This window comes from Cygnus olor, chromosome 10 (assembly GCF_009769625.2).
Source record: "Cygnus olor isolate bCygOlo1 chromosome 10, bCygOlo1.pri.v2, whole genome shotgun sequence".
Classification (NCBI taxonomy): domain Eukaryota; kingdom Metazoa; phylum Chordata; class Aves; order Anseriformes; family Anatidae; genus Cygnus; species Cygnus olor.
Genome location: NC_049178.1, coordinates 1451392 through 1464464, shown reverse-complemented (window position 1 = coordinate 1464464; position 13073 = coordinate 1451392). Strand labels below are relative to the sequence as shown.

The following is a 13073-nucleotide window of genomic DNA, read 5'->3' as shown; positions in this document are numbered from 1 at the left end:
ATGACTGATTCTTTAACATGTCTTTAAGCTTAACTAGTAAGACTTTTTGTACTGTGTGAGATTTCCTTTCTTCTACTCCATATTATTACAGATCATTTTATTACTCACTGTAGATACTGCTTGAAACTTGATAGATCGTGTTTTTCCCAGCAATATTTGAACTACAAAGCATAGCTTTGATATATTTGTTATTTTGCAGTGTTTATATGTAAGATTAAAGCTGAAGCCTGAACAAATTAATAATGTGACTGTTCAGTGTTTATAAAATTGAAAGCCTCTGTAGAGGGACAGTGGACATCAGACTTGATTTATATTGTAGCTCTCATTTTAACAAATTAAAAGCCTTATATACAGACAAAAAGTGAAGCATAAGGATATGTTACCTGTCTAGAAGATGCTTTATTTTAGAGCAAAATGGTAACTTCTTCAAACGGAAATTGTGAAGCTAAACTTGGAATAGTATGGGATTTTTTTTGGCAATTTGACAGGTAGGGCTGGTAACCGCAAGACCAATAAGTAATTAAGAGTCTAAACATACCTGCTACAATTGATTGGGAGAGAAATCGAAATCTTAAATTAGTCTCAAATATTGTATACCTAATGTGTGTACTGTTAAGGAAAAAGCTAATTTAACTACCAAAGTATTCTCAAGGAGACTTGATTTTCAGACACAGTTTCAAAGATCTGGGCTGTTTGTTATCCTATTACAACATCCTACTGAGGCAGAAATAAATTTAACTGCATTTTTGGATATTTATTCATTCATATTCAGATTGTTCTATAATGTATGCTAATACCTGGTCCTCTTAAACTGCTTCAGAAGATCTTAAATTGAAATATCTTCAAATCTTTGTAAATATTTTAGCAAATGGATGAATAATATCTTTTAAATGTTTACACATCTTTTCTACACAAGGAATGATAGTAATTTCAGCATCAAACTATCCCTGTAAGACAATATTAATTTATTTCTTGAATGAGGAAACAAAGATGGAAGTTAAAGTAATTCTATCAGAAGACCACTGCAGTGCTGGGAAGACTGCTGCAGTGCTTAGGTGTGTTTTTTCTCAATTGCCATTTAGCAAATGCTTTTTTTTCATTTCTTAGTGAAATGTGAAAAATAGAGAACCTCTTTATCCTTTCTTATTGTCCATATATGCCCAGCTAAAAGAACAAAACCCTTCAGCCCACCTCCATTTTTTTTTTTAAACCAGACCAGAAGGGGACTGCCAGCTTTTCATGGGCAACCTGCAGAAGTTCAACACCAAGAGTCATGGAACTGGACATATCTTCTAAATATATCGATCCTTTCATATTTAGTTAGCAGTAAACTAGTATTATTTAGAAATTGGATTAGGGAAGAATTCCAAGTGAAGCCAAAGATGACCAGTTGATTATGACCTTGACTCATTTGTTGTTACAAAATTTGTGAAATGTTTCTGCTTGTTAGGAAATCGTTATCTGGGAACAAAGACTTTTTTTTCTGGGCAGGATTATAGCCACTGCATGCTAATTAACAGAACAAAGAGTTGAGGATTACTGAAGCAATAATAGTAAAATATCCAGGAACAGTTGCATGGGGACATTATCTTCCTGTCGGCTGTGCTGCTGTGTGCTTTGGCAGTCCTCCTCTTGTCTTCATCCGACAGTAACCAGAGACTTTTATGAGGGCCTCTCAGAAACGTGCCTCGTTCGGTCCCTGTGGCTTTTCTTTTCCAGAGGGTAATCTTACACACTGGGTCAGCAGAACTAGATGGGGAGAAAATAATAATCTACTGCTGGTATTCTTAGTGGGATGGATGTTAACGGCTCATGAAAAGCGATAGAGGACGGGTGATTTCTGTAACCACTAATTGTGAAATAAAGTTTGCGGTGAAGTGAGTCACTCGTCCGAAATACATACCTGGTAACTTCAGTATCCTCAGTCTGTTTTGGCAAAAGTTCATAGCATAGTGGAGGATGTTTTCCCAACTGTCAGGGTCATCAAAGAGTTCTAAATCTGGTAACTGGTTGTTATCTTTTACTGCAAAGCTTGAACATATAATAAAAGGTTAGTTTGCTAGAGGCTTGGCTTCCTTCTTAGTACTGAGTACCAGCAATTAGAAAGAGCACATTTAGATGTCTTGCATTGTCTTCAATTTCTGCTCTGCTCTTTTCAGAAGTAGTGCCATTTTATTGGGGCTCTGTTGGCTTTTTGTGTAGAATATACCATTTCATACCTTGTGGCACCTGGACTCTGATTCTTAGTTACTTAAGCAAGTGGGTTCATTGAATTACCTGTTCGTTGATGGGAATGCGCTTCCATCAGCCACATCTCTGCTGAGTCTATCACCAAAACCTCTTAATTTGAACCAAGGATGTAGATGGGCTGGAGTGAATGGAATATTTTCATGCTTACCCTTTGACTTTTTCTTGGATGCAGTATTGACAGAAAGCTATAAAGCTTACAGGAATCAAATTAACATCCTTTAATGTAAGCTGTTATTGCAAAATTACCTAATTTACTGCAATAAATGCCCCCTCTCTTTTTCTCTCTTATAAATGTATAATTTTATTTTTCTGGCTTGCAAGAAGCTAATGATGACATGATTGTCAGTGTTCTTGTGGTTTGACTCTTAATCTTCAGTTGGAACAGGAAAAAATTTAAGAATGAACCAAAAGCAAATTGATTATTAATAGTGGTGGGTTCTGTTCCTTCGCTTAAGGCTGGCAAACTTTTCCATTTCAACTAAGGCGTCTTTCAGCATAGTCCTTCTTAGTGTGTGTTAGAGACATCGAGAGACATATGATGACACCATCGATACTTTTATGGCATAGAAAATGCTCAGGGTTTTCTACAGGTGCTGTTGATGAATTGATGAATTAGTGAAGTGTTGCACGCAGATTTGTACTGGTCCTGCAAAAGATCTTTTTCCCCTTCCCAGAGCCCTTTAGGTGACTTCTGGTGTAGTTTGTACATAAACTGATCAGAATGCTGCTGCAGGGGGACCAAAATGTTGTTTGTATGGGGCTGTGTGAGGAGAAGCAACCTGTATGTTTCCAGAAGGACCAAGACCAACCGGAGCTGTGATAGCTCTTTTCCCTGTTCACGGTTATAGCTATCAATGACATTGGGGCTGGAGTGGCATCAGTGCCTCCTACTGTGCATCTCTTAGTAGCACTTGTGCACCTGTAACAGTAATCTAGAAGACATTTATACCAGATGGAAACATGGTGGGGAGGTTGTAGTGATTAGACTAATCAAACTGGTCCTGTCCTTGTAATGTAATTGGAGGAGAGAAGAAAAGACTCTGTCAGCTGGGGATACAGATGCAGTTACTTGGATATATAGTTCTGGATCTTATTCCTGAAATTAAAATCCATGAGGTATCATCATCTTGAGAGTAGAGTTGCATTGCTAAAAAGAAATGGGGAAACAGGGAACTTTATTTTGAATGAATTAAAGGCAGCCTTCTTTTTAATGCTCTTTTTTTAAGAGCCACTGAAGAACAATCCTTATTTTTCGACTAAAACAGAGCTCTCTGATTATTTTAGTGATACCCAAAGGGAGTGGTGAGTCCAAAGTTGTCCTTATTGTGCTATAATATTTTCAATGACCAGAAGAACCCTTCCCAACCATAATATTGTCACAGTAATACAGGCTTTTCCAGAGTTAAGAATTTCAGTGCAAATACTGAAAGTTTATTTATTTATTTATTTGTAGTTTTATTGTAGCAGATGATACATAGTGACAGTATGAGGTGGAATCTAGAGCAAGAAAAGATGCAGGTAGTGAACCCTATGGTTAAAATAGTACTAGTGAATTGTTTTCAGTCTGCATTGGGAAAATAATGTAGGTGCTGTTCTTTTGAAGTCTTAAAGATATCTTGTATCTTTTGCTATTGGCTGTTATGCATTCAGGCACCTCAGGAACAAAGAAATGACAGAGAAATGGATGGCCTGGGTTTAACTAAGTAGGTGATGGTACAGATGAGGCCTGATAAGCTTAACACTTCATCTCTGTGCTGCCACTGCGGTTTGCGAGGAGATTAGAACTGTCTGACTGTGAGGAGGGCAACCTCCACAAATTCACTCATACATGGCAGTTCTGTAATGAGGTGATACTTCATTCCTTAAACTACTGAACTAGAACTGCACAAACAGATGTATGCCTCTGGCAGTCCTGTGCGCACAGCACATGCTATGCCGTACCTCCAAATGCAAACAGTGTCCGTTTGCCGCTATATTTTATTGATGCACACCGGTTTTTGTACATTTGTAATAATAAGGGGCCAGCTGTGTTTTTGTGAAAGGAATAAACCTGCAAGTAAATTCGGGATATTTATGTTGCAGGAGAGAGTTTGACAAGAATCTAAATATTTTACTTTTCCAATAGGTTATAATGAGAAAATCTGGGGTTGGAAATTAAGAGAGTGTTCTGCCCTTGGCTAAGTGCATTATGTTCTTTCATGGTGAAACTGTTTTAGAGAGCTCAGGAGATGAAGATTTGAGCTTCCATTATGAATCTTTTGCACAGTTGCTGGTAAACAACCAAAGGTCAAGCTCAGTCTCAGAGGTTAGCTTTTCTGAGCCTGATATTAGTTTAGCAAAATCACATAAGGATGTGTTGATAGATATGACCACTGGGACCCTAAATCACACACAGAACAAGTCATGCACTTAAAGCTATCTGCATGCCTCAGTAGGACTGCTTGTGATTTTAACTTGAGCATATGTTGGTTACTGCTGCCTTAGAGGCCTGAATGCAGTTCACCAAGAAGGTCAGTGCTTTGTGATGAGCAGAGAGGAATTTATCAGTAGATTGACTAGCTGTTTCCTGAGATTCAGGTGGTTTTCCTGTTCTGAGGTTTAGCAAATTGTGGAAATTGTGTATTTTTATTAAGCAATGAAATAGGAGCAGTCTGCTGATGGCAGGTTGCTGAATATCATCATGGAGAAAATGGAAATTTTAATTTCCATTTTGACATAAAGACATACATGTCTTTATGAAGACGTTAATTGTAGCAAATTAAGTTTAAAGTTTAGCTTGTGCAAAAATAGTACTTAATAGAATTCCAACACAGTGAGTGATAAATTCTGTTCTTGAGAAAATAACAACATTTGTAAAGCCAGAGAACTGGGAGCTTTATCTTGGTTCCTCTTCTTGAGGCTTGTTGGTCTAGGGCCAGTCTTACTTCTACTTCATAAGAAGTGGATCCCACCACTAGATGCTGATCACCTAAACCTCTAAACCTGTTTTTTTTTTTTTTTCTTAATGCAAAATAGTCATCATTTCATTAAACAGTGGAGTTGAATCAGATTAGTGAAGTCTCAAAATAAGTGAATTTAATTTTTCACTAAGGTTTTCCATTGTAGTGTAATAAAACATGAAGTTTAAAGTATTTCTATACATTTATTCTCCCGAAGAATGTTTGTTGTAGAAAGGTGATGTTAGACATTAGCTGCTTATACTAATGAACATCCTAACTAGAACAAGATATTTTGTTTAAGAAGCAAGCATTCAAATGGTTGTACTGCAAAACATCAGCCAGTATATGCATATGTTCCTACAACACAAGCTGTTTTCTGTAGACACGTGCAAGTAAAGTGATATTTTTTAAGTACAGGAGATACCCGTATGTGTTCGTTTTCTAATTAGCAACTTCTGCGTGATTAAAATGTTCTTCTTCTAGGTTTCTCTCATGTGTGAAGGGAGAAAAAGTAAATTAATTACCATTAGTCCGAAGGAGAGCACACTGTATTCTTTGTGACTTGATAGTATTGATTTGGCTGTTACTCATGGCTTTTATTCCCTGCAATGCAGATTGAAGCATCGTGATTCATAGATAGATTATCATTAATACTGGTTTGTAGACAAGCAACACAGAGCTCTTGCTGGGTACTTCTTAGTACAAAAGTTTCATGTTTTCTGATAAATGTATTAGTTTATGCATTCTCTTATGCACTCTTGAGTTAGTTTATTTCTATACGTTATGTCGACAACCTATTGTGACACTATATATAACACCTTATTTTTTTTTTTGGCAAGATGAACTCACTAATTAAATGAATTCCTAAATTACAAAAACACATCCTCGTTCCTTAGGAACCAGAAAAAAAAAACTGAATAAGATCTCCATATTTCTGTATGTAAGAACTAACTGCATTTAGAAACCTCTGTAAATAAAACAATGTGCCTTAGACTTTAACTTGAGATGGGATTGATTCAAATTTAATTATGTTAAATTTGGTCAAATATTTTTAATTTTTCAAAAATCTTTCAAAGGCATTTATTAAATATTGGATTGAACATGGTTTGGCTTAAACCTTAACCCTTTTTTTTTTCCTGTGTGTTTACCAGTTTCTTATGGGGCATTGAAGAAAATCATTGTGGATACGCTCCTTTACACTAAATATAGAGAAAAGGCAGTGCTGTTTCTTGTGAAGCTTTACAGGTGACTGAAAATCACACAAGAAAGTACAGAGCATCAGTGTCACACAGTGCTTGTGGTGCAAGATGACAAATGTGTTTTCATGCTTCCAGGTAGTGCCAAGTACTATACTTCTGGTTTGCATATCTTCAATTTTTGTGGCTAGCCTGCTGAATTCTCCTTGAGACATCTGCATTTTCAAAGATGCTGAGAACATACTGCCATTGCTGGCTTTGATACCACTGAGAGGAGTGGAGATTTTTGCAGGGAAATTTTTTCATTTTCAGTGATTTTAGTGAAGAATTAGAAGCCCAAATTTAGGTGTCTAAGTTCAGATGGTCAGAAGTTATGGTGGTCTTATTATGAGAGTTCACTTTGATACATGGTGTTTTGATACCTATCTTAAAAAAAAAAAAAAAAAAAAAAAAAAAACAACAAAAAAAGAAAATTCTATATAAGTACTTTTATCAGGTGGATACAGAAAAGTGCAATGATGAGATATAGCAGAAGAAATCAATGCCATGTCCTTCATAGTGACCATCAATGAATTAAAACCCGCTTAAGAGTTCACAGAATCACAGAATCATCTAGGTTGGAAGAAACCTCCAAGATCACCGAGTCCAACCTCTGACCTAACACTAACAAGTCCTCTAGTGTACCATATCACTAAGCTCAACATCTAAATGTCTCTTAAAGACCTCCAGGGATGGTGACTCAACCGCTTCCCTGGGCAGCCTATTCCAATGCCTAACAACCCTTTCAGTAAAGAAGTTCTTCCTAATATCCAACCTAAACCTCCCCTGGCGCAACTTTAGCCCATTCCCCCTCATCCTGTCACCACACACGTGGGAGAATAGACCAACCCCCACCTCGCTACAGCCTCCTTTGAGGTACCTGTAGAGAGCGATAAGGTCGCCCCTGAGCCTCCTCTTCATTCAGGCTGAACGATTCCAGCTCCCTCAGCCGCTCCTCGTAAGACTTGTTCTCCAGACCCCTCACCAGCTTCATCGCCCTTCTCTGGACTCGCTCCAGCACCTCTATGTCCTTCGTGTAGCAAGGTGCCCAAAACTGAACACAGTACTCGAGGTGCGGCCTCATCAGAGCCGAGTACAGGGGCACAATCACTTCCCTAGACCTGCTGGCCACACTGCTTCTTATGCAAGCCAGGATGCTGTTGGCCTTCTTGGCCACCTGAGCACACTGCTGGCTCATATTCAGCCGGCTATCAACCAATACTCCCAGGTCCTTCTCTGCCAGGCAGCTTTCCAACCACTCATCTCCCAGCCTGTAGCTCTGCTTGGGGTTGTTGTGCCCCAGGTGCAGGACCTGACACTTGGCCTTGTTGAACCTCATACAGTTGGCCTCAGCCCATCGGTCCAGCCTATCCAGATCCTCCTGCGGAGCCTTCCTACACTCGAGCAGATCGACACACGCACCTAACGGGTAAGGTTTAGAAGTATTATCTAAACAGATGAATGTTAGTTATAGAGAATGTAGCAAATTATGACCAGAGTTTCTGTTTCACAAGGAGATGAAATTACATGTTGCTTTTTCTGAGGAACAGCTATTCTAAATGAGCAGTGCCTTTAGATCTTGTCATGAGTTGTGAATGTTGTTAAGCAAATGTTTGTCTTCAGAATGCTATTCAGTCTTTCTCTCTTTAGTCCATTTTGTCTCTTCTCTGCTGATTTTATTTCGTTACTCATTTAGGGACAACAATGGAAGGTGGGGAGATGGTTGTCTAAATTGCTTTTTTGGGATGGAAAATAGGCAGTGTCTAATAAAAAGTAGGGGAATACCGAATCTCAGAGCAATGCCTAGGGATAAGGCAGGCATAGATCTGCCAAAATGTAACAATAAGGAGGGAGCAAGATAGACAGACACAGTGATAAAAGAAAGTGTAATGAGAAAGATGTTATAAAGAAAGGCTGATGGAAAGAATTAGCTTGTAGATGTATCTTGTGACCTTTCAGCACAAAGCAAATTATCTCTTTGGTTGTCCTTGTTTCCAGTAACCATAAAGGCTTTCAGAGAAGACCTATGCAGTTTGGTGTTCAAAAAAAAATGTTGCAGTATGTCATCCAAGTTGAGAAATTGATGTAAATCGTAAGTTGTCAGGTTCCCTACTTCTGAATCTTCAGTGGCTCAGAATAACTGTCAAGGATGAAAGGACTGCATTCTCGCATTTCTTCAGACTTCTGTGAGGAGCAGGATAGATGTACATGCTCCTAATATACTTGCTGTCACCTGAAAACATAGTGATGGCTTTGCCTTGGATGAACGCGCCCTCTGGGTCATGCTGTGGTTCTGCAGATTATACGTGTGCTTCTTTAGGTTGTTGTTTCAAGTATTTCGTATGAACTACTGTAGCAGGTTTTCAAGAGTATCAAGTACATCTTTATAGAAAAAGGTGTCTCCAGGACAGTCCCAGAATGTTCTATTTTTGGGTTAGATAATGACTTTACATTATCTTCTAAAATAGAAGAAAGGTATGTATAATTATATGAATAACTTCTGTAAAATATATTTCTGAAGCAGTTTTTAATGATCTTGGTTAGCTGGCTCTTAATATAGGGCGCTTAATATAGTCCTGCTGGCCTGTGAATATGTTTCAGGTGTCTAAAAGAATTTATAAAACAGTAACATAAAGTTTCAACCATTTTTCTGTATCATTGAGTTTATGGTTGGGAAAGATGGTGAGCGTTTTTGCAAAAGAGTCCAAAGTCCCTCTAGTTGGCCTCTGCCACTGGATGCTGGAGGCAGCAGCAAGGCAAATATTCTCAAACATTTTGTGTTACTCTGATTAGTCTTGACCCAAAGTAGCGCTGTTGGAGGAAAAGAAAGGAGCATATTCCTGACCTCTGTTTGACTGCTTTGAATTGTCTCCCCTAACTGGATTGCTTGTCTAGGTTATTCGGATCACCTGTCTTTCGTGATGCTTGTTTCAGTGGAGGCTTATTAACTACTTCAAGTAAAAATTGAAATATTGAATTATTCTGAGATAAAGCATTTGAAGCTGTTAACTTTATCATTTATTAGTGAATGCTGTATTTCATGCATCACCAATATGACTGCTGCTATTTTATTTTATTTGCAAGCCTTGTAGAGTATCTTGTATCTTTCCCAACTAGCTCGTTTTGGCCAGTTATATATTCAAGGCTCTTCTCCTTATTGTTGTTTGTGGTTTACCTATCTGTATCTAGTTGTGCAGAGGTTTGAGATGTCTTGTATGAACAGACACAGCAGAGTAATGTTGCTAAATCAGGAACTGGTTTTTTGTTGCTGCTTTTAATTACTATTCAGCTTAGTGATTTAATTGATTTGGTTTAGTAGCACTTGCATGTAACAATGAGGTAGAAATAGGTCAGAATTAAATAACTTTGTAAAGATTACATTTTCTGGGGTTATGGTGTCCTTGTGATGACCATAAGTTACCTTTATTGTGTGCAAATGAGTTTGCAAGGAAAGCAGTAACTATCCTTGTCTTCTGATGTTAATGTATCTACCAGGTTAGTTGATCTCTAGCTCTACAAAGCTGTACCTGGTTTACTATAATCATGATAAAATAGTATGCAACAAATGTTTCAGTATTTTGCATTTCAGCGTACATGATTTTATGAAGCAACTAAACTGGAGTTTCAGGCAACAGGAGTTGCTCAGATGCCAGTACGTGGCAAGAGTCAAATGTGACGGGCTAGTGTAGAGCTCCTTGGAGTCATTTGATGAAGAACAAAAATTTCCCCACAGAAAAGAAAATGAATGTGCCATCACACTGGTCATTGCTGATGGATTTCATCAACACAAAGAGGTTCAGTAAAGGTTAATAGGAGTGTGTAATGTGGTGTAACACAAACTTCCAATTACCGGGGAGTTCTTTAATGTCAAGGTGAGAAGAAATATACCGTTGTGACTCATCTTTCCATACAGATCAAGCTGAAGTTAACGGAGTTATCTGTGGTCTATTGGGCAGGGCACTGGAAGAGTAACCAAGGGATTTTGTTCTCTTTGTAGTTATGAACTGTTGTGTGACATCGGGCTTGTCACTGAATTTCTCTATATCTCAGTATCCTCATGTACAGAATTGAGATTCTTAGATGCTTACTTCATAAAGTCTTTGGAGATCTGTGGATGATGAATTTTATACCAGCTCTTAACTGAAGTATTTTTCTTTATAAATGCTTTCCAGCCATTGGCCACAAAACAGCTATAATGCTGCGTATTTTGTTGAGGCATTAAAAGTTGCTCCACCAAATTTGTTTTAGAGTAAGGAGGAACAAATAACATAACAGTGGTGTTCTTGCTTAAAACAACAAGCACACCACCATAGGGTCAATGCGATAATGGAGAAATATAAAATCTTTTACTAAGGAGAGCTTCACAGATGAGTCTATCAGAGAAGTGCACCATCTGTAGTTGATGTCTGCTGTGGTTGTGCCATCTGAATACCCTTCTGCTCAGTGGAAAAGCTCTGAATCCCACTCACATGCGCATGTGATATTGGAGACTGCGTTTTCTTTGGCTTCAAAATCAGGTTTACTCCAACAGTGCGTATTTAATGAGCGACCCCTCACTTGTAATGAAGCATTTAGAGGCTGTGCAGTATATTTTTACATCATCTGCTGGAAATTGCTCTACTATCTTGTGTGTAGAAGGGATGTGTGCTAGCATGTTAGGGCACCACAAGAGCCTAGGATTCAAACTTTTCCAGTTTGTGTCCCATCGATTTGAGTGTGCTTTAAAATGATATTGTCTTGTAAAATGCTGTGATAGGTTATACACATCAAGAACAATCTACGTTCTTAGCTTTGGTTCAAAAGCTCAGAGCCATGTTTTTAATAGTAGCAAGCCTTGCTCTGTGCATAGATCCTTTATCTTCAACAGAACTATTAATGGTGTAAGGCAGCACCTAATGCAGCTACATTGTCAGTTTGCTCTACAAACTGTGGGGTTGAGGTTTTGTAACTGAAAACAAAGTAAGTAAAAAATGAGTAGGTGTTTTAAAGCACCTTGAATAAATACCATGTGTTTTAAATTTTGTTCAGTAGTACTAATAGCATACAATTGAAAAAATCTTTAATGAGAAAGGCATCAAAAATCAATGTGAGCTTTATATGTATGTTTCCATAATCTCATTTTATACTCGAAATGTTGAGACTTAAACATCTGAATGCGTTTTTCAATTTTGTGGTGTTTTTTCTAAATGGCACAGAGTAAACATACCTTTTTTTTTTTTGTATGGAAACAATGGATAGATTGAAATGGATATGTGAACTTTTATTTACATGCTGCACTTTCATTATAAAGTAATGCACACATAAATGTCATGTATGTGAGAAACTATCTCAAATAGCAACATTTGTGAAGTATGTACAAATATGCAAGAAGTAGCTATGATGACACCTCAGAGGCTTATATCAGTTTCTAAATATGCACCACAAACTGATAGATTGGTTTTAAAGGATTATTACAAAATTGCTGTTGGTAAATGCACTTCTTTAATCAGGATGGTAGTGATATTATCTGCCTTGGAGGATGACTGGGAGTGGGAGGAATCTTTATCATAAATGGCTGCAGTGTTCTGCCTGTGTCTAAAGCACCCACAGACTTGTTGAAAGAGTGGTGCTGAGAACTGTTTACACACTTGTAAGCAACGTGAAATATTTTGGTATACAACATAATATCTGGATTTTGATAAAAAAAACTGATAGAAGTAGATACAAAACACAAATAGGAACACAAACACCACATTTGTCCTCGGAGAAAAAAAAAATCAAACTGTAGCTGACATAGAATCACAGAATTATCTAGGTTGGAAGAAACCTCCAAGATCACCGAGTCCAACCTCTGACCTAACACTAACAAGTCCTCTAGTGTACCATATCACTAAGCTCAACATCTAAATGTCTCTTAAAGACCTCCAGGGATGGTGACTCAACCGCTTCCCTGGGCAGCCCATTCCAATGCCTAACAACCCTTTCAGTAAAGAAGTTCTTCCTAATATCCAACCTAAACCTCCCCTGGCGCAACTTTAGCCCATTCCCCCTCGTCCTGTCACCAGGTACGTGGGAGAATAGACCAACCTCCACCTCGCTACGGCCTCCTTTAAGGTATCTATATATGGCATCTTTCTGAAGTTGTCTTATTTCAAGAGGATATTTCTTTTCCTCCTTCTTCATTCAAGCTATACGTTGTGCGTTAATTATTTTTTTGGGCGATTGTTGATGTTGATTGCCCAATACTTGGATTGCAATAAATGCTTCAAACAGGAGTTTTATGTAGGCTTCTTTGTGGTATGTTACTCCTAGATGATCATTTACTGTGTGGGGTGGGACGCAACTAAATCCATGAACACCATTAAAATTTCTGACAGTGAAGTACTGTCTGTCTTTGCCTGGTGCCGATGTGAAATGATCTGGCAAAATAGATACTGCAGAAATAATCTATTTTTTGTCCGTTTTGTCAAATGATAAATGTTCCTGTCTCCGTGGAGAATTTCTTAACAAATGCTGATTTTTCTAACAGAAAGAAACAAATCAGAAGTTGCTTAGTTGTATCTGCTCGATCTTCTAGACAATTGGAAAACCACTTATCAAAAGAAATGTCCAACTGTGACTAACTTTTCATACATTTTTGTCATGCAAATCAATTATTTACAGCAAAGTT

General features: G+C 37.9%; 1 protein-coding gene across 10 annotated transcripts in view; it reads left to right on the top strand.

The window, feature by feature from the left end:
• The window catches only part of CACNA2D3 (calcium voltage-gated channel auxiliary subunit alpha2delta 3), a 493098-nt gene that overhangs the window by 110077 nt on the left and 369948 nt on the right, over positions 1-13073 (top strand). The gene's annotated exons all lie outside the window — the stretch shown is intronic.